General features: G+C 42.1%; 1 protein-coding gene across 4 annotated transcripts in view; it reads right to left on the reverse strand.

Annotated features, from left to right (window-relative positions):
* The window catches only part of SEMA5B (semaphorin 5B), a 282391-nt gene that overhangs the window by 151724 nt on the left and 102706 nt on the right, over positions 1 to 27961 (reverse strand). The gene's annotated exons all lie outside the window — the stretch shown is intronic.

Consider the following 27961-nt stretch of genomic DNA (forward strand, 5'->3'; position numbering starts at 1 on the left):
CAGTTACTCAAGTGGCAGTAGTAAATCTCATCACCACATACAGGCCTCCACTAGGAATCAAGCAGGGCATATGCTGGAGGATTTGGGACTGGAAGCAGTCTGGTCCAGATAAAGTAATGACTCAAACACAAGGCAGGAGACACTTGAGGATCCCAGTGTGTGCAACAGCCCAGCAGAGTTACAGCCACCCCCAGCCCTCCATTCAGCAGGAACAGCAAATCACTCTGTACATTTTCCTAACCCTTTAACAGTGTTTCCATACAGCACCATCCTTTGCTCTTGGTTTGTGCATTACAGGGGAAAACTAGGACAATGTTTCCCTTTTAATCCTCGATTTTTACATTAATTTTTTTATTATGTGTTTTTTTTATTGAAATCTTGCAGTGTATCTCCTCATAAAGTAAACAGCACTCTGCTTCAGAGAGAATATATAACAGCAGAATAAAATTCTGTCCATATGTCCGAAGTACAAGAGGTTCACAGTCAGAGCTGGCAAATGGTGTAATTAATCCTGACTGCATTTCAGCAAAGACAAATGTAGAAATAATGTACAATTTCTTTCTTTGTGAACTACCACTTGAGAAAACTCCCTGTCTGTATCGTATACACCCAAAGCAATTTTTGCAGATTGTTTACAATAAATCAAATTTGGGACAGTGCTTGACTGATGAAATTTCAAACACCATCTCTTTATTCTTTGGGTGCTCCTTTTATAATGTCAAGTTAACAGAAAAAACATAGTGGATACACAGACGCCAGACACGTTCAAAGGTTTCCATCTGGGCTTTAATTACTATCACAGTTGCCTCACTAAATTGAATACGTTCCTCCTCCTCCTAAGGGCTTTGCCTTGTATCTGATTTAGCTTACTTTGCCTTGATGAACAAAATCTGGTATAATCATTTTCTATGATGCCCCAGAGGAGCATCATCCTGTGTATAAACTTGCTGCCCCTTAAGTCAGTTTTTTACATTTCTCTAGACATTACCCTGAACTGTACTCAGAGATATTGTTTTTTTCCTGCAGGAAATTATTTTGGAAGCATCCTAGAGCAGATTTTCTCCAAAAGCCACATTTAGATTAGATTAAGTCACTGCCATTATTGTAAAATCAAAAAAGAGGAAAGAATGTTTAAACTACTTCTTCCAAATGCAGAAGACAAACAAATCCCTCTTTCTCTCCTTCCACGCAGCATCACCTGTTCCTGACCCCACTGACCAGTTCATTATTGCTTTCAGATGGTAATTAGTGAGGCCAGACAGCCTGATCTTTGCCATTTCCCCTGACCTGTTAGGCTTGGCCTCTGTTATTATCAGTGTCTTTTCTATAGGTGTTCTAAGAGAGCAGTAACAAGTATGCCATCTGTTTTAGCTCTCCTGATTTGAACTGTTAAATAAAAACACGTAACATCATCCACAAAAATACCATTGTTAGGGCTCTGCAGCAAGCTCTGAACCCTTTATAATTAAATGCAGACCTACTTGTTCGTTTCCAATAAGGTCACTCTTTCAGTAATCAGAGGTGGTCCCAGGAGGTAGTACATAAATAGCCTATATCGAAGCCTAAATTAGGCTAACTCAGAACTTCCTGTATTCTTCACTGCAAATAAAGCAAGTATTTATAGGCTCTCGCAATCTTTGAGGTTCCCAAGAATTAGGATCAGAGCAGCTCTTCTTGCTCATGGTAAATCAGAACCCTACCAAATGTCCCAAAGCTCGGATTCCTCAGTGTATCATTTTTCCTTGAAACTCCCCACGCCATTCCTTAGACATCCTTAATAAAAAAATTATTTTAAAAAATTTTTTAAAAAAAGTAATGCAAAAAGGAGATGAAAACAGACTTCTAAGGAAAAGTCTGCTGCATTTTTGTTAAGGCATATATTCACAAACTTAGAACATCTGGCTTCTATTCTGGGCTCTGCCACTGATTCTTTAGGTGGCCACGGGCAAGTCCTTTCAGGTTTAAGTCTCCATCTTTTCTTTCTTTGCAAGCAAGTAAGATTTTTTTCTTTCTTCTCCCTTTGCTTTCTGCCTTGACCATCCGGAACCATGCATAATTTTAAAGACAAGTAACAGCATCTTCTCACTGGATGCATCATTTAAGTAGACACTTCTCTGAAGGATGCAGGCTTTGGACTGTAAACATCTCAGGGTAAAGACCATCTCCTAACATTTGTCAAGTTTTCTGTTTTACAGACTATTTAGAGAAGGCTAATGGTATTCTGTAGGAGTTTCTGGAAGCAGCTGGCTGAGCTTCTGCTGGAATCATCACTTTAAACACTGTTGGGATGTCATTGTTTTATTCAGAGGTGTCAGAATGCCTAGAGCTTTGGCCAGCCATCTTCTCTCATTAGTAATTTTCACACAAGTCTAAATAAATCTGTTTGTACTGTGCCCAACGTAATGCAGCTCCTGTGTGCCACATTAACACAGCTAATAAATAAAAAAAATCCTATTCATGATATTCTTACACCAAGCCAGCAGTAGAAAATGGCCACTCATCAGGGAAGCGGGAAGCATTAGTGGCTGGGGTGGATGGTGTTAGCAAACAGGCTCCAGCTGGAAGAGTAAGCATTATAAGTAACTTTATCATTTATTTTCAATGTCAAACTGCATTTCCTTGCCCCTCTACCACCCCATAGAGAAGGTCTGGTGAAAAGCATGGTACCCATTTATCCTTAGCTAGCTATGGAGCCAACAAGCCTCTTTGTTACATTTTGGCCTGGAAACTGAGATCTGAATGATCAATGCTGTTCGGCTGCTGCCTCTACACAGAGCAGGAAGAATGATACCAACGGGCAATGAAGAATACTGCTTCCTCAATAGCTGCCACCAACACTCTAGATGCTTTTCAAATACACAATATCCAGCCTAAAAGTGTTGTCAAAGATCTCTCAGACACCACCAGAACACAAAGTTAATACACAGAGTAATGTTTCTGTGAATACATCGGTGGAACTCCATTCCTCTTGTCTTGACCTGCACCCAGTTGTCATGCAGCTTCCTTACATCTCTTTATCACTATCCATCCATCTTACATGGAATGATAAAATTATTGTATTTCACAAGTGTTCTAAGAACAGAGACTTTACTTTGGAGCCAAACATACTTAATTATCATAACATGTATACACATTTTCCCCCAGAATCTGGAATGTCAGATTAATCAGATTATTTATTTCTTTCAGGTAGCATGGCTAATTGTTTCCCTGTTCCCCAGAATAAACATATCTGAACAAGCATTCTGGAACCACAGCATCCCATTGAACTCCCTCCAGGCTGTGGACTTAGAGAGCAAAGGCTCCCATCTCCTTTAGCCAGGAAACTAGCTCCTGTCCTTTTAGGACCAGGTTCTACCAATACAAATAATCCCATATCATCTTCCTCAGATGGACTGAGTCTTTGACAGATGTGATTTCATGGATAGTCTGCAGAAGCTGCCCCTCTCAGCACTACTAGTTCAGAGTTCTTTGTTTAGACTACCTTTTTCTTCACCTCTCTTGTTCCTCTTATGAGAAGCCCAGCTGCCAGGTTGAGACAACTACATTTTTCCAGAGCAATGAAGCTAATGTTACTTCCAACAAAGTTCAAGAGAGTTACAACAATCTTTTTGGGCAAGACCCCTTGCCTATGAAGACACTTGACATGGGAGAAAGCTGAAGCCTTCCCGACCATCAGGTCTGCAAAAATCTAAAACAAGAAATCATTCACCTGTTCTCATAAATAATAATATTTTGCTGTTGTGATTTTAGAAACTGAGCTCTGAAATCTAGGAGTGCTAAAGGAAAAGCATCCTTCTACGAATCCTGGGAGTACGCTGGGTGGTTCACTACAAAGACGACAGTTGCCCTAGAAACCTCATAAACTGGAGTGGCAGATAACTGAAGTAGACGAGATCTGTCAGAAAAAGTTTGGCACCATCATACCAATGCTTTGAAAGCATAAAAATGATTAATTGTCTGTGTTTTCTTCAGCACATCAGAGAAAAGTTTCTCCTAGAAGTGAGGGACAGCTCTTTGAGCTGTGTTTTGCTATTTGCTCATCTGTTTAAATTTAGACTGTAGGATTTAAAGCTTAATTAAAAAAGAAAATTAAAAGCTTATTTCATTCAAATGAAAGCTAAGTAACTAATGGGCTTGTGTTTGTTCCACTTCTCTTCCAAAAACATGAGTTCAGATAACCTTCTAGAAGAGACTGGTGTCCTGCTGGCCCTAAACCTTATTTAACACCACCATTAAGGTAACTCATGTTACTTGTAACTCATGTAACTCACCACAGGTCTCATTTTCTGACCAGAAGACTATCAAGACAAAAAAAATGTGAAGGTCTGACCTGCGATACATTGACACACCAACCTTATTTTGAACAGATTCTAACGTCATATCAAATTACAGAATCATAGAATCATTTACAAAATTACAGAGTATGCTGAATTGGAAGGGACCCACAAGGATCATTGAGTCCAACCCTCAGCCCTTCACAGGATCCTCCCCAGGAATGACACCATGTGCCCGAGAGTATCATCCAAACGCCTCTTGAACTCTGTCAGGCTTGGTGCTGTGACCACTTTTCTGGGGAGCCTGTTCCAGTGCCCAACCACCTTCTGGGTGAAGAACTTTTTTCTAATATCCAACCCAAACCTTCTCTGACAGAACTTCAGGCCATTCCCTTGGGTCCTGTCACTGGTCACCACAGAGAACAGACCAGTGTCTGCCCCTCCTCTTCCCCTCACAAGGAAGTTGTAACTGCAATGAGGTCTCCCCTCAGTCTCCTCCAGGCTGAACAGACCAAGTGCCCTTAAGCTGCTCCTCATTCATCTTCCCCTCAAGGCCCTTCACCATCTTCAATGCCCTCCTTTGGACACTCTCTAATGGCTTAATATCTTTCCTATATTGTAGTGCCCACAACTGCCACAATATTCAGGGTGAGGCTGCCCCAGTGCAGAGCAGAGCGGGACAATCCCCTCCCTCAACCTGCTGGCGATGCTTTGCCTGATGTCCTCAAAGACACAGTTGGCCCTCCTGGCTGCCAGGGCACTGCTGACTCAGATTCAACTTGCCATTGATCGGGACCCCCAGGTCACTTTCTACAGCACTGCTTTCCAGCATCTGATTCCCCAGGCTGTCTGTACATCTGGGGTTGTCCCACCTCAGGAGCAGAATCCAGCACTCTCCTTGTTGAATTTCATATGGTTAGGTTTTTAGGCTTTTTTAGGTTAGAAAAGACCTCCAAGATCATTGCATCCAACTGTTATCCCAGCACTGCCAAGTCCACCACTAAACGTGTTCCTAAGTGCCACAGCTACAGGTCATTTAAACACCTCTAGGGATCAATCACTTTCCAGGGCAGCCTGTTCCAGTGCTTTACAACCCTCCCAGTGAAGAAATTTTTCCTAATATCCAATCTAAACCTCCCATGGCACAGCTTAAGGCTGTTTTCTCCCATCCTATCACTTGTTAGTTGTGATAAGAGACCTACTCTCACCTCACTACAACCTCCTTTCAGATAGGTTTCAAGCTCCTTTCAGGAGCCTCCTTTAATCCAGGCTAAAGAACCGGAGTTCTCTCAGTCACTCCTGATATGACTTGATCTCTAGACTGACTACTCAAGGTAGTGAGTGAACATAGAGGAGATAAAAATCAAGGTTTGGTTTGTAGTACTAGAAGACACTGACTTTTGCCAAGCCCACTAATCCTGATTTCTCATCTACAGTAAATAAACAACAGCATTGAAAAAGAGAAGGCTGAGCTTCAAAAAGAAAAAAATCTTTGCTGTAACATATTTAAACTTGTGTTTCCTTATCTGGCCTCTTTGTGTATGTTTTTCATTTCTTTTCCCTCCTCTAACTGGCCAGTTGCCAACAGAAGAGAAAAGAAGAGACAAGGGACAAAAATTGATTATAAGCAATAAAAGTAATTTTAAACTTTTTTTAAGGACTGAGCCAGAGCAGGAGGGAAAACTTGGGAACTCTGGATTTGCTACATTCTTCTTCATGGGTCCCCAGTGATGCCAGTGTATATGTGCAACCAGCACACAGCAAACAGCACAGCTGTTTGCATTCTCTCTGTGCACAGGGAAGCAATTTTTTCCTTTCATACATTATTCACAACTTGCTGCAGCCATTCTGCAAATTCGGTACATCTCCTTTAATGCAACGATGAGATTGAGATGCAGATTCTTTCCCTTGTGTTGTTTTTGGTTTTTTTATTGAATACTGAAAACACAAGATATGGGTTTTCTTTCTATTTAAATTTCTCTTTTCAATTTAGAGCTGATTTAAAGTAAGCAGAATAGTAACAGGCAACAAGTAAGAATTTCCTGCTCTGATCCATGCCTTCTCCTCCAGTTGAGCCTGCAGAAATAACCCTCTAAGCTGCAACACAGATACACCCCTTAGAGAAGCAACAGTCCCAACTCTCCCAAACTTTCAAAATAGTTTGGGAATTGAATGTCTTCAAAGAAAATACTGTCTCCTTTTCCTCTGTACAGTGACTAGTACAGACTATAGTCAACTCCTTTACAAAAATGCAAACATTTAACACTAATAGCCATTACCATCAGTAACTCCCTCTTGAAAAAAACTCTTGACTGCAGCACCCAATATTTATTCTCACTTGATGTTAACATGACAGCTTTGCCAATCAGCTTGGGACGTGAAATAACATCACTGGGCCACCTGCTCCCTTGGAATTTAGCTTTAATAATGCAATTCAGTATCATAACCTGAAGTCTGCATGACGCAATTGATGCAGGAGGAAAACACAGATTTTCTTATTTTCTCTGAAAGTTTTGATTTAGGTGCCAAAATAAGCTGTATTATTGTGCTCCTACATCTCCAGATTGAACAGAGCAAAGTCAAATCCACTCCTGGTGTCAGCCTTGACTTGGCATGAGGCCAAAGAGAAAAAGAGCATAGATTTCTTTCCCCAGTTCAGGGTTGGCAGCCACCTTGCATTTCTTCTCAAGATAAAGTCGAGTATCTTTGTTTTGCTTTGAGAATTTAATCATTTGTTCATCAAGGCTTTGCAACACACAGCATAGGACTGTCTCTGGGCAACATCCATCTTGTGGCTCGGCATGGTTGGTTACCTGTTCACTCACAGCATCACTGCAGTTTCTACATTGTCAAGGCTGTGTGACACAAATCAGATTTCATTTCAATACTGCATTGATGCCGTACCCTGAACATGAAACATCAATTTGCACACAACATTGTAGGGGACAGATTGCACAGCTGTAACTCAGTCCGAGACCACTGACAAGAGTAGAAGTGCATCAATCACATCAGCAGATCATCTGGTGCATCTCTGATGTTTAGGGGCAGGACTGGCCAGCAAGAACTCTGGATTTGAATCTCAGCAAAGTCTGGGTAGTTCTTTTAACCTTTCTGAACGCTAACTTGCTTTTTCAAGATGTGGTGCTTAGATTGCCTGTTCACCTTACCAAAACACGATAGTTACTAAGGTTTGTGAAATGCGTTGAGATTTTGGGGTGAAATAGGTTATAGGGATTCTGAGTATTGCTACAGACATGATCAAATGTGGAGAATGTTACAGTTCTGCTGACGTAGGAATGAGAGAGGACTTCTGCCCTTTGTAGCTTGATATGACTGGCTACACATGATACGAAGGACTAAGTTTCAGAGGAAAATTTAGTAGTATAAGCCCTATCATTCCAACCTTGCTATCCACATGACTTACGTGGGTTATTGCAGTAACCCACCTGCAATATTCACACTTCCAGTAAAGATATTCCTTCCTGTATAAGAGATACCAGATAAGTCCCTTGTTCCCACTGATGTGAAATTCCTCTAGGAAAAACTGCGAAGCTTTCAACTATCTGCATGCTAACCCCGAAAGCAAGGGACCCTGCCAAAGAAATGTGGAAGCCTGGGTTCTTTACCGTCAGTGAGGCTAGGATGAAAGACCCTCTTTTTGTACACAGGCTGACATATTAAATGTGAGGGTCCTGACAGTGAGATCAGCTCCAGGTTTAAATCACAAGGCAGAAAATCCCTGCATAATTTCGGTAGTGCTACATTCACTGAGTAAATGCTTACACTGAGTTCAGGTCAAATGCCACCTGTACTGGCTGGTATGACACACAATGAGTACAGGTTTCTCCACCAGGAGTAGGTACCTGTAGAGTAGTTTCCTACACTTGCAGGGGAATAGGAGTTGATTGTTTACAGAGCTGTAAATACACCCAAGTGTCACCTAAGGCAGAGCCTCTATCAGAATAGAACGTTACCAGTTACAGGGGCTCATGTTGTTCTTCCTCCTCCACTGAACAGGCTGTTAAATGAACAAAACCAATTTGATCTCATACATCCAACTAGCATATAAAAAAATCTCAAGAGCAGCTGCTGCCTACCTACAACTCTCTAATTCCAGCCCAAACAATCTGTTTCCCAGTTGTGGGAGAGCAATCCACAAAAGGACCCAACAATCAGACGGAGTCAGCAGAGACATGACGTTGTGCCTCCATCTCTGGCACACAGCTAATTACAAAGGACAATTATTATAATTAATGCTAGTGGATGTGGCCAAGTCTCCCTGCAACTGCTGTGGAGAATTTCTACCCTTGCTTCTACCAAAAACCATCTGTCAGACAGGAAAAACACATAATAAAAGCCACCCTTGCCAAAGATTCTCAGTAAAATGTTTTATTGCCACTAACCTGTCAGTACCAGGGAGGTCACACAAGTTTCAAACAGGAACCACACTGAGCAGTGAAAATCCCTGATTTCATATTCTGAGCCTTATCGGGTAAACAGTACATTGATTTATGCAGCAAGAGGCTATTGCTGGTGAGGTGCAGGGATGGATAAGTTACACACTCCTGTTTGTCCCAAGCTGGTTTGTTTTATATAGTAGGGTTGGCAACAGGGATCAGCTAGAGAGAATGGACTGGAAATGCTGCTGCTGCTGCAGAGCTCTGTCAGAGTAATGAGTTATGCAAAAGCTACTTATTATTGGCCGTTAACACATTTAAATTTTCTCATTCTTGTACCTCAGTGACCACTTGAGAAGCAATAGGAATAAGGAAAAATTATGAAAGTAGACATCATGTTCCTGACTGATCCGTGCCCAGACTGCTAAGAGAAAAATTTAGCTATGCAAGAAAGTTGTTGGCTATGCCAAACTACTTTCTGTGCAACTCAGAAACAAAGTCCACATAATTGTCTGTCATGGTGATCTCATTTCTTCAGATTACATCTCTTGCTGCAGCACTGTAGGTGAATTCTCATCAAAAAATATCCACCTATGGACCTCTTTAGCCACTTGCTTCAGGCTAAGTATTAGCACCCAGGCCATTCTAAGACATTTGGTGATGGTACTCAGGCACACCTGAACCAGCCGAGACTGTCATAGACTCAAGCACTTGTTCTCCACTAGAGGAAAAAGCAAATGGTCAAGACAAAAGTATAGCAAAGCAGAAGCGTTTTCAAAAATGTTACATAGTGAATAGTATTGGGGCCTTTTTCTTGCCAAAGGGTAGTTCTTACTGGAATACAAAAATAATAGCTTATAAAGTTTCAACAGTCCTTTGGACAGTCCAATCATGTTTTGCAGTCTCACCAGCTCAAGTGAGGAGCATCTCACGTTTTAGGGTTGACCTATCCTGGAATCCCTAAGCCAGATGCAGATACACTCACACCGTCTTTAAAACGCGTACTACAGGTATCATCAGCAATTTAGTCGCAGCAGACGGAGCACAGCTACACAACTTGCCTGAGAATATCTGGGTCATAATGCTGCTGGAAAGATCCAAACTCACAGTACATAGCTACACATTGACACTGCCTGGTAGACTAGCTCTGAGGAGTTGAAAAGGCAAAACTGGAGTCTGCTGAAGAAAGAGGTACCTGCAGATGAATCCATAGCACAGGTCCATGCCATTCACTTCCATCAAGCTATTACAAGATCAAAGAGGATGTGAACTGGGGCTAACATGTCTGGAACACCTGGTTCAGCTCCTAGGTCTGCAAAAGGTAACTTACACAATTTAATGCAGGCAGGCAGATACAGGCATCATTAAGTGCTACTACGTGCAAAAGCATCTGAGGATATATTCCTATTCATCCCTGTTACTGCAATAATTATTGAAATAGACTTTGCTGTCTGCAAAGCCTCATGGGTCAGAGTTAAGGTGTCTTTGCGGGGTATTTCTGTACAGGTGCAATGAATTATGTACGTGTATTGATCTGAGCTGAATGAGGATTTGTTCTTCTTGTAAGTTCTTGTTGATGTACCGCTATGCAACATTTGACATAAGTTAATTAAAAACTGCTTAGCAGTCTTCACACATAGGCTAATGGTGAATACATCTGTAAGACTGAAACCATTACACGGGACAGTTGTTTTGAGCTGGAATGTACTCTTGTAGGTTTGTGACATCCTAGAGAAAGATGAAATATTACTATTTAATTTGAACACTTACACAGTCATGACAATTGTGTATTTTTCATCCCATTTAAAATGTTTTAATTATTTCCCATCAATATTTAATTCTTCTCTTGTTAATGGCTAGTCCCAAAAGAGAATAAAAGGCTCCAGAGGAATAAGGATAGCAATTCATAACCTTCAAGAAAAATCATCTATGGCTTCCAGCTAAGTAAACCAAGCTCTCCTATGATATAATGTGGGCAAGACAATATATCAATGAAGCATGTTTATTCCAAGGATTTAAATGTAAAAGTGTTCCCAAAAATCTAACTTGTCCTTTTATACTTGAAATAACTCTTGCTCAGACTAGTCAGAGAAAATAATCTTCTCAGCTTTTAAAAAAACTATCTGAAGCAAAAGGTTTCTCTCCCTGCTAGTGATTCAAATGTTGGTGCATTTTTTTAACCAAAATTACTTTTGTTTTGATACTGTTAGATTGATTTCTGGGACATCAATGAGGAAACAATCTTTGTTTCAATGGTAGGAATCCTCTGAACTACCTAAGCCTGACGAGAGGAGAAAAATAGAGATGTCCAAGTCAAGAAAAGTAGTTCAGTGTAATAGCTAAGCATGTGTTGCAAGCTTTGTTTTTAAACCCACCTTCCTGTCAGATAACATACTCATAAATCCATCAGCACCAGGTCACTGCTGTGTCCCTCTGGGGTGCAAATGTAATTGAAACCTCCCAACAGCCACTCAGAGCTGTTGTTTTCCCATGTTTAAAAGGCCAGAGAGGTTAGACTCAACTACACTAATAGATCAGATCAGGCTGGCATTTACACCACCACTGTCTAACTGAAAAGCTCCTTATGAGTCTTATGGGCAAATGTTTTGCTTCTGATTTGCATAGACTTGCCACATGCGCATCCCGATGGCTCTTCCTGTGAGGGTCACAGGAGATGTCCCTTTGGAAGAATATGTCAAGAATCAGTTAAAGGTACTTAACATCTGTGGCTTAACAACATTATATTTCATCAGTCAGATTTGATTCTACTTCCCACTGGTGTTTTTCTTTATCCCTCTATCTTCTTGCCATTATTTCTATTCAAAGGAGTAAAGAAAACAGATGAAATGCTAAACTGATTTAGGATTTGCAGCTCTAAGAAGAGTTATAGGCAACATCGAGAGTCTGATTTCATTGTAAGAGAGGATATTTGGATAAATCAGAGATCCCAGAGCAATTCAGCAGCTTGGAACTGCAGATTAAAGAAAGATTTGCCATTATCTCCCAAGAATGGTGAAACACTCTGCATGCAGCTGACCTAGGTATGTTCTTTTTACTTGCCTTCTCTGTTCTTTCCTTTTAATCTTTTTTTAAAGTCATCTTTTTAATTTTTTTAAGCACCAAAAATAGGTGATATCATCATCACAGACTCTAATGCAACTGCAGGAGTATTTGCAGCACAGTGTAGACAAAAGTGGGCCAGCTCTCATTGAGCTACATCAGGAAAGGAAAGCAGCTGAGCTGGGACAGCATGGACATCAGCACAGGTCAGCCACCAAATTCAGGAAATTCAGCACAGGTTATCGCTGCCTTACTGATGAGGACACTCCGAATGCCAAAGTTCTCAGAAAACCGGAATACAGGAGCTCAAAGTAGAGGGCAACAAGCACTGTCTGTGCTAACAGAGTTTTCTGCAGGGGACTATTTTGTATACAAAAACTGGAGATGTGCTGAAGCTTTAAAACAGAAGAGAAAAATCCAAACCCACAAAGTCAAGTTGATTTCTTCCTGAGGAGGTGGAATGGCAGTGCCTGCAAACCTGCCTGGGCAGCAATGTCTGCTGTGCCCCTGAGGGCAGCAGTGTGAAATTGGCCGCTACACCACAGGACAATGTACTCGACAATTTGCAGTCCTACTTGATGCCAATTTTATGCCCCAAAACAAGGCGCGGAGAAACTGCTCAGAGACAGAATTTCAGTCTATAAGCAGGAGGTATTTATTTCACGGCCGGGGAGCAGCCAGGTCGCCCTGGACAAACTGCTCCAACTCGAGAAACACACAATCCAACTTTTATACACGTTTTGCCAAGCAATTACATCATATATTATGAATATTCATTACATTGCAACATCTACTTTTAATATTCATAACAGGTGGAGTTGAGGCGGAGTTAGAGGCGTGGTCCTTAATTTGGGGAGAACTTCGGTGGGAGTTCCGGTCTTCCTTCATCATGAACCTCGTGTCCTTTTCATCATCATCCTCCTAAACTTTTGAACCTTCCCTAATTTGGGTAGCTTCCTTATGAATTTGGCAGAGAGTTTCGGTATTTGGCACCAATACCTAATTTCTTGGCATGTCCCTCTCTTTATCTCTTTGGTTTCCTCCCCATATGTCTCTTTTTGTGTGTACTAGCATTTTCTGTTCATGTTTATGTTCTCCTGTGTCAGCGCGACCTGTACCTCAGTGAATTTATTGTCTCCGCTTTCATAATGTTGAATTCTATGTGCCTTGCTAAAGCTTGCTTCTACATTTTGTGCTTAACTCTTTATATTGCTTAAGTTCGCTTTTCAGGTGTTACCTGGCTTCATTTCCCCCCTTTTCTTAGAACTTACGAATTCTTTCGTCAAGTTCTAATCCTAAAGGGCGCTGATATGCTTTTATCATTGCCCAGATCATTTGGGTTCTCTTGACCATGGACCTTAACTTACACCACAGGCATATGTTCATGAGGGTTAACAAGAACATGCCTATAGCTATAATCAATATGGGGTGTATTAGGTAGTGAAAGACTTGAGTTGCTGTTGGAGAGTACCCTGTGAAAATGTCCCACCAGTGATGTTGACTTACTTGTGCAACTTTCGTCAAGATTTTCTTTATACCTTCTGAATTATGCTCTACTTGCCACACTATGCGTTGGGTCGTTTGATTCACCTTTTGAACTAATTTTCTTACTTCAGGATGCATAAGCATTTCTTTGAGAAGCTTAGTATCCATGCCTATCTGTAGCTTGGGTACTTCATGATACAAAGTGTACTCAGCTTCGATTAACTGCTGTGTGGTTATGGGTGCAGTATAGCTAAAGTCACAACCTACAATTTTGGTGAAGTTACATATACAAAAGTTAGTATCATTAGTCACTTCGAGACAATTATCTATAACTACATCAACACAAGGGGTTCTAATACAAGCGCATCCATTTCCTATATAGAATACTTGTGATCGGGTTCTATTGTGCGGAAGCATTTCAAAAGTGCATATACTGTCTTCAGCATCTAAGCATAAGTCTTCAGCTTCTACTATGGCATTTTCGCAAATATAACCTAATTGTCCTTTAGGAATACATGCCTCTGTGCTAATTGATTGCCACTTGTTCTTAGTGTGGTCATAGTTTGCCCAGACATTATGATCTACAGGTCTGACAATGGCATCTTGATGTATAGTTCCTAATGTTAGAATGGGGAAGATAGCTCTCTCTTCTGCAGCGCTGATGGTGAGGACATAGGCCTCAACATGTTCTTGTTGTGGATCATAGGTAAAATTAACTAATTGCCACCAAGCCTGGTGGTCTATTTCAAATCGTGTAGTGGAGCTATCTCTTAATATTGTTTCTCTTATTTCTTGAGGCAGTATGCCTGACATTCCTTCTCTTAATATTCCCGCTGCTACTGACTGTATCCATTGTTGTGTTTGAACGCACTGGATAGCAAGTGCAACTTCTTTGCTAATATCTCCAGCGTAATCAGCAATCTTGACAAAATCTTCAGCGGTGTGGTCAGCTATTTGAGCCATCAATTTAACTACTAAGGATTGTGTTTCTGCTAAAGTTAGCATAGATGAGCTTAAAGGTACTTTAAGCTTACCTAGATTGGAAGTGACGGTACTCAACTTATTTAGTATTACCTCTTGGTCTATGGTGTTCATTATACCAAACCCTGTGCCAATCCATCCACTTATATCTCTTTGTGTTCGTTTGTGAAATGACCTAGTCGCTAACCAGGCATTCCAGCCTTTGAGACTTTGCTTTACGAACGGCTGGCAATCTTCTTGTAAGTGTGTAATGTCTGTTTGAATGTTCATCTGTACTTTCTTTAGAGAATATGTAGGATCTAGTAGTAACTTCAACTCGTTTGACTGTCTTATTACTTGAGGTCCTATCAAAGTGAAATTATGTATTCTTCTACATTCTACTTGTGGAGTGATTTCACGAGATGGGTCTTTAGCTAGTGAAATTCTTTTTCTAACGGTGTCAACACCTGGAGGGTTTCCTTCTCTATTACAGGTGAATGTCACTGAATGATTTAACTCGAATAGAATTTCACATTGTGCTCTGCCTCCTTCAAAACTATCCCACTGACATGAGATTGGTCCCGGCCGTTGAATCCAAACAATGGGCTGACCTTTTTTTATTTGGCTATAAGTGATTAAATCCTGTTTAGATTCATCTGGCCAGAATTTAATCATCAGTGTTAGTTTATCTGTTTTTCCTATTAGTCCCTCAACTTCTCGACACCCTATTTGAAATTGGTCTCCCTTTTGTGCTATGAGATAGCCTGGGTCTGGCGTGTAAGGTTGTTTGTTATGTAAAATATAAATCTCCATTTCCGGGAAATCACCTTCGAAAGGTAGTTCTATGTAAGCATTAGACCACGGTCCTTCAGAGGTAGAGTTTTGAGATAAAACTATACTTATCAGAAGTCCAATGATCAAAAGTCCAATGATCAATGTTGAAAGAGCCGGATTCATGATGCCAGGTCTTCTTGCTTATCTTCTGGAGCTTTCTTGACTCGAGAGTAGTGAATCCATGTAGGTCGCTCCTTGATCCTAACCGCGGTGAAGGTGGTCAGCAGCACTTGGAAAGGTCCCTCCCACTTTTCTTGTAGGGGTTTTCCTAAAAGATTCTTAACATACACCCAATCACCGGGGTTAAATGGATGCAATTTACAGTCAGGTTGCTTGGGCTGGTGTTCTATTACTACTGCAGCATTTTTATCAAAATGTTTTCCTACAGCAATTACATAATCATATATATATTGATTGCCTATTTGGTCTACAGCATCACTATTTACAACTTGCATAGCATAAGGTCTACCGTACAGAATTTCAAACGGGCTCAACTTTTCTTTTGATCGAGGTTTGACCCTTAATCTAATCAGAGCAATAGGCAGAGCTTGATACCATTGTAAGTTAGTTTCTTGACATATTTTAGCAATTTGTTGTTTGATGAGATGATTCATCTTTTCTACTTGCCCACTAGCTTGTGGTCTGTAGGGCGTATGTAATTGCCATTTAATCTGCAATGCTTTGCTTATTGCTCTCACAACTTTTGCACAGAAATGTGTACCTCTGTCTGAGGATATACTCCTTGGTATTCCAAATCGTGGTATAATTTCGTTTAGCAAAACTTTAGTTACCTCCCTCTCCTTGTTTGTTCTGCAGGGAAATGCTTCAGGCCACCCAGAAAATGTATCAGTTAGTACCAATAGGTACCTATACCCCCCTTTTCTTGGGAGTTCAGAGAAATCAATCTGCCATACTTCACCTGGGAATTTACCTCGATGTATTGCTCCCTGATGTATCTTGGTCCCTGTATTTGGGTTATTCTTCAAGCATCGTTCGCATTGGGTTGTAACTTGTTTTACAGTAGTGAATAATTTTGGTCCTGCTATTCTAGTTTGTAAATACTGATAAAGTGGATCTAAACTCCAATGTGTTTTCTCATGTTCTGTTTTCACAAATTGCCACATTAACTTCTCTGGTATTATTAATTGTCCTGTTTCTAATTGACCCCATCCATTGTCTAATAATTTGCCCTTGTTCTTTTGAATCCATCTATGATCTGAGTCCTGATAATCTGGTTGGAAGTCGGTATTTAGCTCTTCTGGTATTAGAGCTGTTATAACCACTTCCTTAGTTCTTGCAGCAGCTAATTTAGCTTCTGCATCAGCTTTCCTATTTCTTATCTCTGGAACAGTGTTACCTTTTAGGTGTCCTTTGCAATGCATTATGGCCACTTGTGCTGGGAGTTGGACTGCTTCTAACAATCGTAGAATTTCTTCTGCGTGTTTGACTGTTTTCCCTTGGGCGGTTAGCAGTCCTCTTTCTTTCCAAATTGCTCCATGAGCATGTACGACGGAGAAGGCATACTTAGAGTCTGTCCAAATATTAATTCGTATGCCTTCTGCCAATTCCAGGGCTCGGGTAAGAGCTATTAATTCTGCCTTTTGGGCTGAGGTCCCTGCAGGTAAAGGATTTGATTCGATTACCTCTTCCGTTGTGGTTACTGCATAGCCTGCCATTCTTACTCCTTGCTTCACGAAGCTGCTGCCGTCCGAGAACCAGTTGTCTGCATCTTCAAATGGCTCTTCTTTGAGATCCGGGCGACTGGAGTAGACTGCTTCGATGGTTTCTAGGCAGTCATGCTCTATTGGTTCTGCTGACATTCTTCCTTCTAGAAATGAGGCTGGATTCACAATGTTAGTTACTTGAATGGTTACGTCATCTGATTCAGCTAGGATTGCTTGGTACTTTAGGAATCTGGAAGGTGACAACCAATGGCCACCTTTCTGTTCTAGTACAGCAGACACAGTGTGGGACACTAACACAGTCATTTTCTGGCCCATCGTGAGTTTTCTGGCCTCTTCCATATTTATGATCACTGCGGCCACCGCTTTCAAACAGCTGGGCCATCCTTTGCTTACTTCATCCAGCTGTTTGGAGAAATAGGCCACAGCTCTTTTGTGTGGTCCCAACTGTTGCGCCAAGACTCCTAAAGCCATCCCTTGCCGTTCATGAGAGAACAGCCAGAATGGTTTTGTTACATCAGGGAGGCCCAAAGCCGGGGCTCTTATGAGTTCTTGTTTCAGTCTCTTAAAAGCTCCCTCTGCTTCGGGAGTCCAAACTAGGATACTCTTAGCTTCCTTTAATAAATCATACAATGGCTTGGCGAGTACCCCATATTGGTAGATCCATAAGCGACACCAACCTGTCATTCCCAGAAAGGCTCGTAGATCTCTCACCGTTTCTGGTCTGGGCATCTGGCAAATGGCTTCTTTCCTCGCTGTTCCTAGGGATCGTTGTCCTCTGGAGATCTCATATCCCAGGTATACTACCTTTTCTTGCACCAGTTGCGCTTTCTGTTGAGAGACTCGATATCCACTTAGTCCCAAGAAATTCAACAAAGAAATAGTCCATTTAACACACTCTTCTTCTGACTCAGTTGCAATCAGCAGATCATCCACGTATTGCAGAAGAGTACCATCCCCCTGTGGCCTTTCCCATTGTTCCAATTCTTTGGCTAATTGATTCCCAAAGATTGTTGGACTGTTTTTGTAGCCTTGAGGTAACACTGTCCAGGTTAATTGGGTCTTTGTTGAATTTTATTACGGCTTCCAAATTTTCCAATAAATCTCTACCCAGTAGAGGTTTTGGAAAATTTGGTAAGTACAGAAACTGATGGATCCCCATTTGTTTTCCAATTTTGTATTTAATAGGTTTTGGGAAATAAGCTTTTTCTGGTTGGCCTGTTGCTCCCACAACTTGTACAAATTCATCGCTCTTGGGTACCAACTCTTGATTTAAAACCGAAAATGTTGCCCCTGTGTCTATCAGAAAATCCAATTCTTTTTCACCTTCCTCTAGCTCCATTTTAACCAGTGGGTCTGCTAGGGAACGACTCACTGGTCCCCTTCAGTCACTGCTCCGTTGTGCAACAGCAGTGTTTGCAAGCCTTTCTCCGAGCTGGGGGCAGTCTCGTCTCCAATGGCCTAACTGAAAGCAATTGGAACATTGATCCGGTCCTACTCTGATGGGTTGGGGCTTAAATCCTCCCCTCCCCCTCATAGGGTAACCACGACCTCTACCCCTGGCACTTGTGTCTTGGAATTTTGTATTTTGGGCTGCCACTGCTACTGCTACGATCCGAGCAACTCTTTTATCTTCCCTTTTTTTCTCTTCTTTTTCTCTGTTGTTGTATACTTCCCAGGCCTCATTCATCAATGTCTCTAGATCTCTATTTGCTGGATGTTTAAGTTTTTGTAATTTCTTTCTAATGTCGGGAGTACACTGCCCCATTACCAATCCTAGTAGCTGTTGTCTCCCTTCTTCTGATGCTGGGTCTAAGGGTGTGTATTGTCTCATGGCAGTCCTGAGTCTATCCAGAAATTCTGAGGGACTTTCATCCTTTCCCTGTCTAACATCATACAAAGCTGCCCAGTTAATGGCTTTAGGTATTGCTTTCCGCAGACCTAATGCTATTAGCTTCCTATATTGCACCAGTTTCCCATAAGAATCGGGGTCGTTTGGATCCCACTCCGGATCCCTACTTGGAAATACAACTTCTAACTCTTCAGGCAATACGGCGGCACTATCTCTTCCTGTTTTCAATACTAGCTCTTTTTCCGTTTCTGTTAATTCTGACAGCATTACTTCTATATCACTCCAGTCGATATCTAGGTTCTTTGCAATCAGCTCGAACCTCTTAGCCACCCCTTCTGGATTTTTCCTAAAATTCCGGGCTTCTTCTCTCCAGCTGTTCAAATCACTCGTTGTAAATGGCATCTTTACTTTTACTCGTCCCTGCTCTCCTGCGATAGGCATTATCTGTCGGAGGGGAGCTACTGTATAACTTCTCTCGATTCTTTCTTTTGCTTCCTTTCGAGCCATAGACCTGGTGTAGTGTGGGTGGCTAGTTCCTTCTCCAGGGTCGTCTTCTTCTTGGGTTCTAGTGTCTATTCTATTCTTTCTCTTTTCTTTTCTTTTCCCTCGTCTCGGTTCTTCGTCCTCACTTCCTGTTCCTGCCCAGTCATCTTCTCCCAACCTTCTGGCATGGTTCACACAGTCTAGCCGCCTCTCTTTCTGGGTTTGGAGGAGACGCTGTCGACGCTCAGCTTGTCCGGGGCTGCTCTCTTCGTTTTCTTCTGTCCCTCTGGTATCTCTCTTATCATCTATTTGAATCACTATGTTTAACCTTTGGGTGTTGTCTTCCTTTTCCCCTTGAATAATAATACCACTACATCCTACCTTGGGGGAATCGCCCCCTTTTTCGTTACCTCTTAGCCTTAGTGGGCTACTTTCATTCTCATGACTAGCATCTCTTGGTGTACTACTTTCCACTCTGTAGATACTGTCTTCTTTTCTCGGTGTACTGGTATCCCTATTCCTGCTGTCCTTTGGTTTCGATGTGCCACCCTCTTCTCCATAATCTTCTGGTCTCGTGGGGCTACTCTTCTCTTTATCGCTCTCCTCTCTGTAACTTTCGGATCCCTGTGGACTACTCAGTCCCTGCGAGCTGCTTTCTCCTTGGGGACTCTCCGATTTTGATGGGCTACTTTCTTCCCAACTGTCTTTTGATTTTTGAGGACTAGATCCGGTCCTAGATCTTCCTAGCTCTAGTGAAATATCCCCTAATAGGCTAGTGTCTCCTTCACCTTCTCTCCGCTTTGGTCGTGGTATCCCGTATCCTGGAGCATATGGTTGGTACTCTCATAAACTTATTCTACTTTCTTCTTCACTGTCCCTTCTTTTTAATTTAAGACACTGTTGTCCGATACTACAAGCATCACAACAACGTCCCTTTGGTTTCAAATTTTTCTTATCCTTTTCCAAAGCTAAAACCAAGGGGTCCTGCGGTGCAACATTTACTCCGCATTCTCTCTGCCACTCAGGCTTATTCCTGAGCGTGAAAAACATGTCGCAATACATCACTTCATCCCACTTGCCCAGTCGACGGAGGAACAACATAAGTTGTAAAATAGTGTTGTAATTTGTTGTCCCTTCAGGTGGCCATTTCTCATCATCATCTAGTTTATACAGAGGCCACCATTGCGTGCAGTACTTTAAGAGTGTTTTCTTGCTTATGTTTCCTCCTGGGGCTCCCCCTAGATCTCTCCAATGCTTTAGGATACACCCCAGGGGGGTTTTCATATTTATGTCCTTACTTTGCTGGCTTCCCATTATTATCGTAGGGCCTGGTGATGTAGTGATGGATAAGGTTTGTGAGAGGTAGGGGCTTACTAGACAAACCTATAGGGTGCTCTTCCAGATTTTTCTACTATCTGTGCGTCAGTAATATACCAGCTAATCTGGGGATCGTGTTCCCAAACGGGTATCCAACCAAGGAACTCTTCCAATACTAGAGGATCGTATCCCAACCTCCCACTCTCCTTTTCTATTTTTCTTATGAATTCCTTTACGTGATATTCTATTATGTCAAGCAATTCTTGTCTCTGAATTCGTGCTTCTATGTCCAATCGGGCTAGGCTTCCACCAATGTGTTCACACTGTGTAGCTTTCGGTATGTCAGTAAATTCTACTTTAAATCGCAATACTTTCCTTATCCTATTCCACCGTCTTAGAGTATTTCTGATTCTGCCCCAATACTTCATGTACGCAATCCCCAATCGCTTCGTCCGTTTCTGGCCTGGCTCCTCGCGGAGAACAGGAACCGCAGAGCGGGACTCCCACTCGCCCCGCAGCAGAGCCGCGTCTCAATCACACTCACATTCACACTTGCACACTTGATATAGGAGAACTTTCCTACCTTCTGGTTTCTATCTGAGCAATCTGCGTTACCGAGCAAGGTCGCGAGATGGCGCCGCAGACCGAGAGATATGGCTTTGCTGTCGGCTGTCCGATTTATGTTACCACAAACTCACAGGATGTTGCTGCAAACTATAAAACACACTTCTTACAGAAAATGCAACCAAGATGTTACAAATACCTGTCTATGAGTGTGGCAACAATAAAATCTCACCCACTTAGTTTCTGCCAAATCTTGATTTGACCAACAGCGTATACAGTAGAAGGTAAGGGTACGATTGAGCGCTATTTCTTGTGTTCCTCTTGGACCCAGAATATATTTACCACAATTGTTACACAAAGCTCTAACATACAGTAAACAATAACAGAAAGGACAGATTTTAATCCTAGGATTTATACGTGCCGGCAAGAGCTTATTCACTTTTATAGAACTGAGATTGCAATCATTTCCCATGTAGAGTTAAAAAGACGTCTTAAGAACTATACCATATATGAAAAACACAACATCTAATTTTTTACAACAGACAAACAAACTGCTGCAAGCAATGAAACAGCTTATTTTAGTTTCGTTTTACTCGTTGACAAAAACCAGAACATTTAGCAAGAGAAACCGCATTCCAAGAATTCTTTGCTAGTACAAGGAGCTTTCTGGGTCCTAAAGCTCCTTGAAACTCTCAAACAGCCTCGGAAGAATTAAAAATGGTTAATTTTCTGAATCGAGCACAGTTTCCAATGCATTACCAGACAATATCTTACACAAAACAAACAAACAAACAAAGAATGATCAGGGTAAATTAGAGCAAGAACATTTGCAAACAAGACACAGAAACATAAAGGGTGAACACAGCATTACAAAGAAAAGACAATTTTACACTGCAGTGCCGGGACTCTAACCCGTTTAGGGACTCTAACCCTTTCTTGGCAGGACTCTAACCTGCTCTCTTGTTTACACTGCAGTGCCGGGACTCTAACCCGTTTAGGGACTCTAACCCTTTCTTGGCAGGACTCTAACCTGCTCTCTCTGTTTACACTGCAGTGCCGGGACTCTAACCCGTTTAGGGACTCTAACCCTTTCTTGGCAGGACTCTAACCTGCAACTTTCAATACCTGGGACTCTAACCCAGCTTTAGGGCTAATGCTGAGGCGTCCCCCAGCTCCCTTTTGGGCGATAGCGTCCTATCCCCACCAACTTAATTACTTTCTTTTATAAACTGCAGTTCAAAACATAAATACCTCTTAATTTGAAGCAGGAGGTTCTTGTCCACCGTTGCGCAGATCCAAGGGGTCTGGGAGACTCTGCCGACAAAAATTCAGTCGGGGGGGCCCTGAGAGCGTCCCGGCCCCTTGGGTCCTGGCTCAGGAAGACCCCCACTCCTGCCTGGCTCGCCAAATTGATGCCAATTTTATGCCCCAAAACAAGGCGCGGAGAAACTGCTCAGAGACAGAATTTCAGTCTATAAGCAGGAGGTATTTATTTCACGGCCGGGGAGCAGCCAGGTCGCCCTGGACAAACTGCTCCAACTCGAGAAACACACAATCCAACTTTTATACACGTTTTGCCAAGCAATTACATCATATATTATGAATATTCATTACATTGCAACATCTACTTTTAATATTCATAACAGGTGGAGTTGAGGCGGAGTTAGAGGCGTGGTCCTTAATTTGGGGAGAACTTCGGTGGGAGTTCCGGTCTTCCTTCATCATGAACCTCGTGTCCTTTTCATCATCATCCTCCTAAACTTTTGAACCTTCCCTAATTTGGGTAGCTTCCTTATGAATTTGGCAGAGAGTTTCGGTATTTGGCACCAATACCTAATTTCTTGGCATGTCCCTCTCTTTATCTCTTTGGTTTCCTCCCCATATGTCTCTTTTTGTGTGTACTAGCATTTTCTGTTCATGTTTATGTTCTCCTGTGTCAGCGCGACCTGTACCTCAGTGAATTTATTGTCTCCGCTTTCATAATGTTGAATTCTATGTGCCTTGCTAAAGCTTGCTTCTACATTTTGTGCTTAACTCTTTATATTGCTTAAGTTCGCTTTTCAGGTGTTACCTGGCTTCATACTCAGTTGCACTCTGCTGATAGTGCTGGATGAAAATATATTTATCCACATAACCACAGCTAAAGCTGCTGCAATTCTGCAGCTCGAGTGGACCTTTCTCCAACAAATGCTCTCCTAAAATTGCAGGAGTGGAGTCCTGCCACCACACCATGCCAGTGCCTATGCCTCCCACACCTCCGAAACGAGCCAGCAGTGCGCAGCCAGAGAGCAAGAAACACACAAACTTTATTTGAAAGTTCTTTTTAATAATGTTTTACACAGCTGAGTAAAATTCTTTGGGATATTTAATCTCTCTTTGTTACTGGGAAGCACCTTCCAGAACGATACAGCGCAGCCTCCCAAGGCAGGTGATGTCAGGGCTGGCAATGCTCATGTCTGACATTCTCCAGGCAGGATATTTCAGGCTGATGCTGATACATTGAGATGTTATAGCCAAATCATCTGTATCAATTCTGTGTTAATTCTCTCTTCAACAGGTGGTGGGTCAAGAAATTACAGGAAGTCAAGTGGTCCTATCTCCTACATGGTTATTGGGTCAAAACTGAGTGATCACTCTGCTGACTCAAATACATGAGGAAAGAGCAAAATCCCAGTCACTCAAACATATAACAACAGTTAAAAGTGAAAGCAGAGTTTGGCTAATTAAGTAATGAGGAAAAAAGCACACTTATTTTTCATTCAAGTTCTACAAGTCTTTGCTGCTGGATGATAGACCATAAAAACTCATTAGAAAAGCTTATTTTAATTCTGAGAAAATTATTGTAATATTTGCCTATGGACTTGAGTAAGTGATTTTCTTAATTTATCCAGGTGAGAGAAAGGACTAAACTGTATGGATTGTAAGCGATAAAAGTAATAAAAATCAAGAATTTCCACTGCACTATTTCAATTTATCCTGACCATCCTTGGCTCCACACTTGCCCCAAGCCATACTGCTCCACCTACCTTTGCTTCCAACACTGCTCTGCTCTGTAAAATCAACAACTCACTCCTAAGATCACTCACAAGCTAAAAATCCCTATATGAACAACATTAGCACACTTCAGGGCACCAGCCAGCTCTGATGGCTGTGAGTGAGAGGAAACTCCTTTATAGCACAATGTAGTTTCTTGCATCTTCCCTGTAGCATTTGATATTGGATACTGCCACTGGCAGTGCACCGGAGAGAATGATGGAGAGAATGACTGCCAGTTTTATCTGCATCTGTCAAAAAGCACTGCTTAAAATATGCACTCTTAATTGTTGTGCCAGTAGCCTTCCGGAATCCCATAGGGATGTACTACCCAGAAGAACGATACGGTGTGTCAAATAACCAACTTCCCGCTGAATAAAAGCTATCTTCAGAAAGGTATTAAAAAGTAATGCTGGATACCAGACACAGCTATGCTTACTTTTTCATCTGCACAGTACTTGCGTCATTCACAAACAAATGCCTAGTGCTGCACAACCAAAGCAACTCTGGAGAACAGACTTTGTCCTATTCAACCCAGTGTATAATGCACAAAGTTACCAGCCAGCTTCCTAACCCAGCCTCCTCATCCCTACTGTATCCCCTTAAAAAGCACGAGGAAAAGATCTTTTCTCCTCTACATAAAAGGAAAAGTTTGCAGTGGTCAGAAACAGATAAAAAAAAGGTTTTAACTTTGAAACTGACTGGCTTGAGTGTGTGAACATTAATCAGAAATAAGTAAGAAATATCAAAGTATGTATTGCACTGTTGGCCTGGACCATGCTCCAATGTAAATTACTGCCAAACATACTCACTAAAATAGGAAATGCCTCAAAGATGAGGATCTCAGAGCCAAAAGAAGGAGTCAAGGCAACAAGGGTAAAAAACAAGCATAAAGAAAATTCAAGGGTATGAAAAAAGTGGTAATTTACTCCTGGGAATAAGGGAAGAGTGAAGCAGAGCGTGCTCAGGGTCTGTGATGAAAGAGCTTCAATGACTCCCCCTTCCTTTCCACTCATCCAGTCCTGACAGGCAGGGACAAAATGAATAAAAATCAAAACCACTGAAGAAAAAGGAGAAACAGCACTTTTCATTAGCTTTCATAACCAACAATGTGGTGGGAGTCCCTGGAGAAGTGGTGTAGTGTGCGATATCCTGGACACAGAGCTGCAGTCCGTGCTCATGGACTGGGTGAAAGTCATTTAGAGGCAGGACAGAGCGAGCAACCAGTTAAATGCAAAACCAAAAGATCAAACAAATAGGCAGGTCTGGAATCTTAAAAATCAACCAGCTGCTTTATTGGGAATCAATTTTGCTCCCTTAGGAAAGAAATAAGATAATGGAAAGACTTAGATCCGGTAAGGAGCCCTTCTCCTGAATTCAGTACAGGAGGGCAGCATTAAAGGACACCTTTTGGCAGTGACTTGGAATAAAAATGGCCAAACCCAGGTTAAGATGGAACAAAAGCAGACAGCACATTTCTGTGCTATCACTGAAATGAACAGTCTTAATTTATGTGATCAATTCATCTGACTCTCAGACACAGTATTTCTCTTTAACATCACCCTCTGTTTCAAATAAGATCATTTTCCTTCTTTCTTTACAAAAATCCAGGTTCTGCTTTTCTACTGCTTCAATCAAGCCTTGTCCTATCACTTTTCTAGGTCAATTCCTCCACTATCACCACTTGTCTTGATCTTCTCATAGCTTTCCATCCAACACCACTATCGAATCAATGCTACTTTAGAATTAGCCATAAAACAGCACAGCAAGCAAAACACTGACTTCAGGATGTCTGAAGCTACCTCTTTTCCCCCTTCCTTGCTTACTTCCACACCCCCTTGCATCTACCGGATCACCACCACATGCCCACTTGGTCCATCTCCTTTCCAGGCTGGAGAGTCCTGGTCTGTTTTACTCAATCACCAAAAGTTACATACACACCTGGTGATACACTTGTTTTCTTACAACTGAGGTCAGTACTCTCCCTCCTCAAGATCAAGTCTGAAATGTGACTGAAACTGAAACAACATTCCCCAGCCTCCCTGATTAGGGTTTGTCCATGAGAAGCCAAGACCTCACTGCACGTGATGCCCTACAAACACCCCCCAGCCCAGCTCAGCTTTAGGGGCAACAGCATCCATCAGAAATGTGTCAAAAGTACTGGTATGTCCTGAAAGGGTCAAAACAAAGATGATAAAGGTTTTATGTTCAAGACTTTCACTTATTATTTTGAGTCTCCTTGCAGCAGGCATGAGTCAGGAAAGATCTCCTTCCAAGGCTCGACCTCGTTAAACTGCAACAATTTCACTGAACATTCATTGGGTTCTCTGTGCTTTTTGCCCTTTTTGGCAGGAAGAGGTGCTTTTGATAGCTCGTCTGTTTAATAAGGAAATTCCTCAGAGGGTCTTTGCTGAGAACATACGAAAATCCACTGACAGCTGCTGTGATGGTTGCTCATTTTTGGGTTAACACATTGTATTTAGACGGGAAGCAGTTGAGGAAAAGGTACAATTTATTAAAAACAGGCTCAGTTCCAAAACTCACATTACAGTACAACACATGGCACAGAGACAACACACTTCCACTGCAGCTACCTGCATGGACAGGCAACCCCAAATCCCCACTATTAGGAGAGCCTGGCACAGGAGCTGCAATTACACCCGGGGAGAATAGGACCTAGAATACTTGCAGTCTTTCAGAACTACAATGCTGTGATAAATTCCTTTTTTGAAAGACACATCCTGCTTTTCCACATGGCGCAAAGTGAAGCCAAACCTTTGCATTCCTTTTTACATCTTTAAAGCAGCTGTCAGACAGCAAGCTGTCTCTCTGAAGGACTCACACGATCCCTCACACCACAGCATCTATGTAACATAACTATTTTTACAGCATCTTTAGGAAAGATTTCTTCCAGCTTACAGGAGGGGAAACTGAGTCAGAAACCCACCCCGTGATTTTGCTTAGTTCTCCCCACTGTAGAGCAGGATGATGATCACTCTGGCTCTTACAGAGCCCGCAGAACTTATCTCACTGAAAAACGTTTGTACATTGTCCCATCCACTCCAGCAGTGAGGTGGAGGTGGAATTTTGGCCCACTCCCCACCCTGGTGGCTACAGCTGCCACCACAGGCAGTCTCTCCTCTACTGCTCTTCTTCTACCCCCCCGGAGGCTGCATGGCTTTGGTGGGACTATTTGTGCACATTACAGCCTATGAATCCCTGTGGGCACTGACAGTGCTATAAAATGCACACCTCCCTTTGGGCAGAGAAATGACCTGGTGTACCCTGCTGGGCACCACTGCTGCCTAGAGCTGCAGCTCACCCCACACAAGGTTAGTGCTCCAGACACACAGCCCCCCTCTCTTCAAGAAGCCAGTAAAGAAAGCCTCTGAAGCGGGTTCATAAAGCACCTGATATGTCAGCCTACACAAAACAGCAACAAAATGGTCGCTTCCAAAAAACGGTTGCTATAAAAAAAATTATGAGATTTTTGTCATCCACTTCAGAAATCCCCACTACCAGGTGGTGACTATTTTGCTCGCTTTACAAAAGCACAGGAACTCCCACCTCCCCCCTTCCCTGCCCGTGTCAGCAGGCTCTCTGGGATGTTTTCATGTACACCCACATTTGTCTTTTCCTGATATTACAGAAACATTTCGTTTTGCTCTTTTCATATGCTACATTCCAAAGTGTTTCTGTCAACAGTGAGCTGCATTCCCGGCACAAACTCATGTGTGTAGTCAACTGGTAGGCAGCCATCAAATCCCACATACAGCCAGAGCCTGGTGGTAAAGAGTATCAGCGCAAAGCAATGACACACCACAAGGACACAGACACACATGTGCCTCTCCAGCCCTCACTGGGAAGCCTTTTTTGCCCACTTGAAGCCCCACATAAACCCCTAATGTGCAAAATAAAATTGCAGTGAAATGTCATGTGGGTTCACCTACAGATGTGCACCTCAACTGCTTGGTGATACAGATCTTGGAGTGGCTGGTTGCTGTACCACCAGCACCATGA

This window comes from Pseudopipra pipra, chromosome 7 (assembly GCF_036250125.1).
Source record: "Pseudopipra pipra isolate bDixPip1 chromosome 7, bDixPip1.hap1, whole genome shotgun sequence".
In the NCBI taxonomy this organism is placed as follows: Eukaryota; Metazoa; Chordata; class Aves; order Passeriformes; family Pipridae; genus Pseudopipra; species Pseudopipra pipra.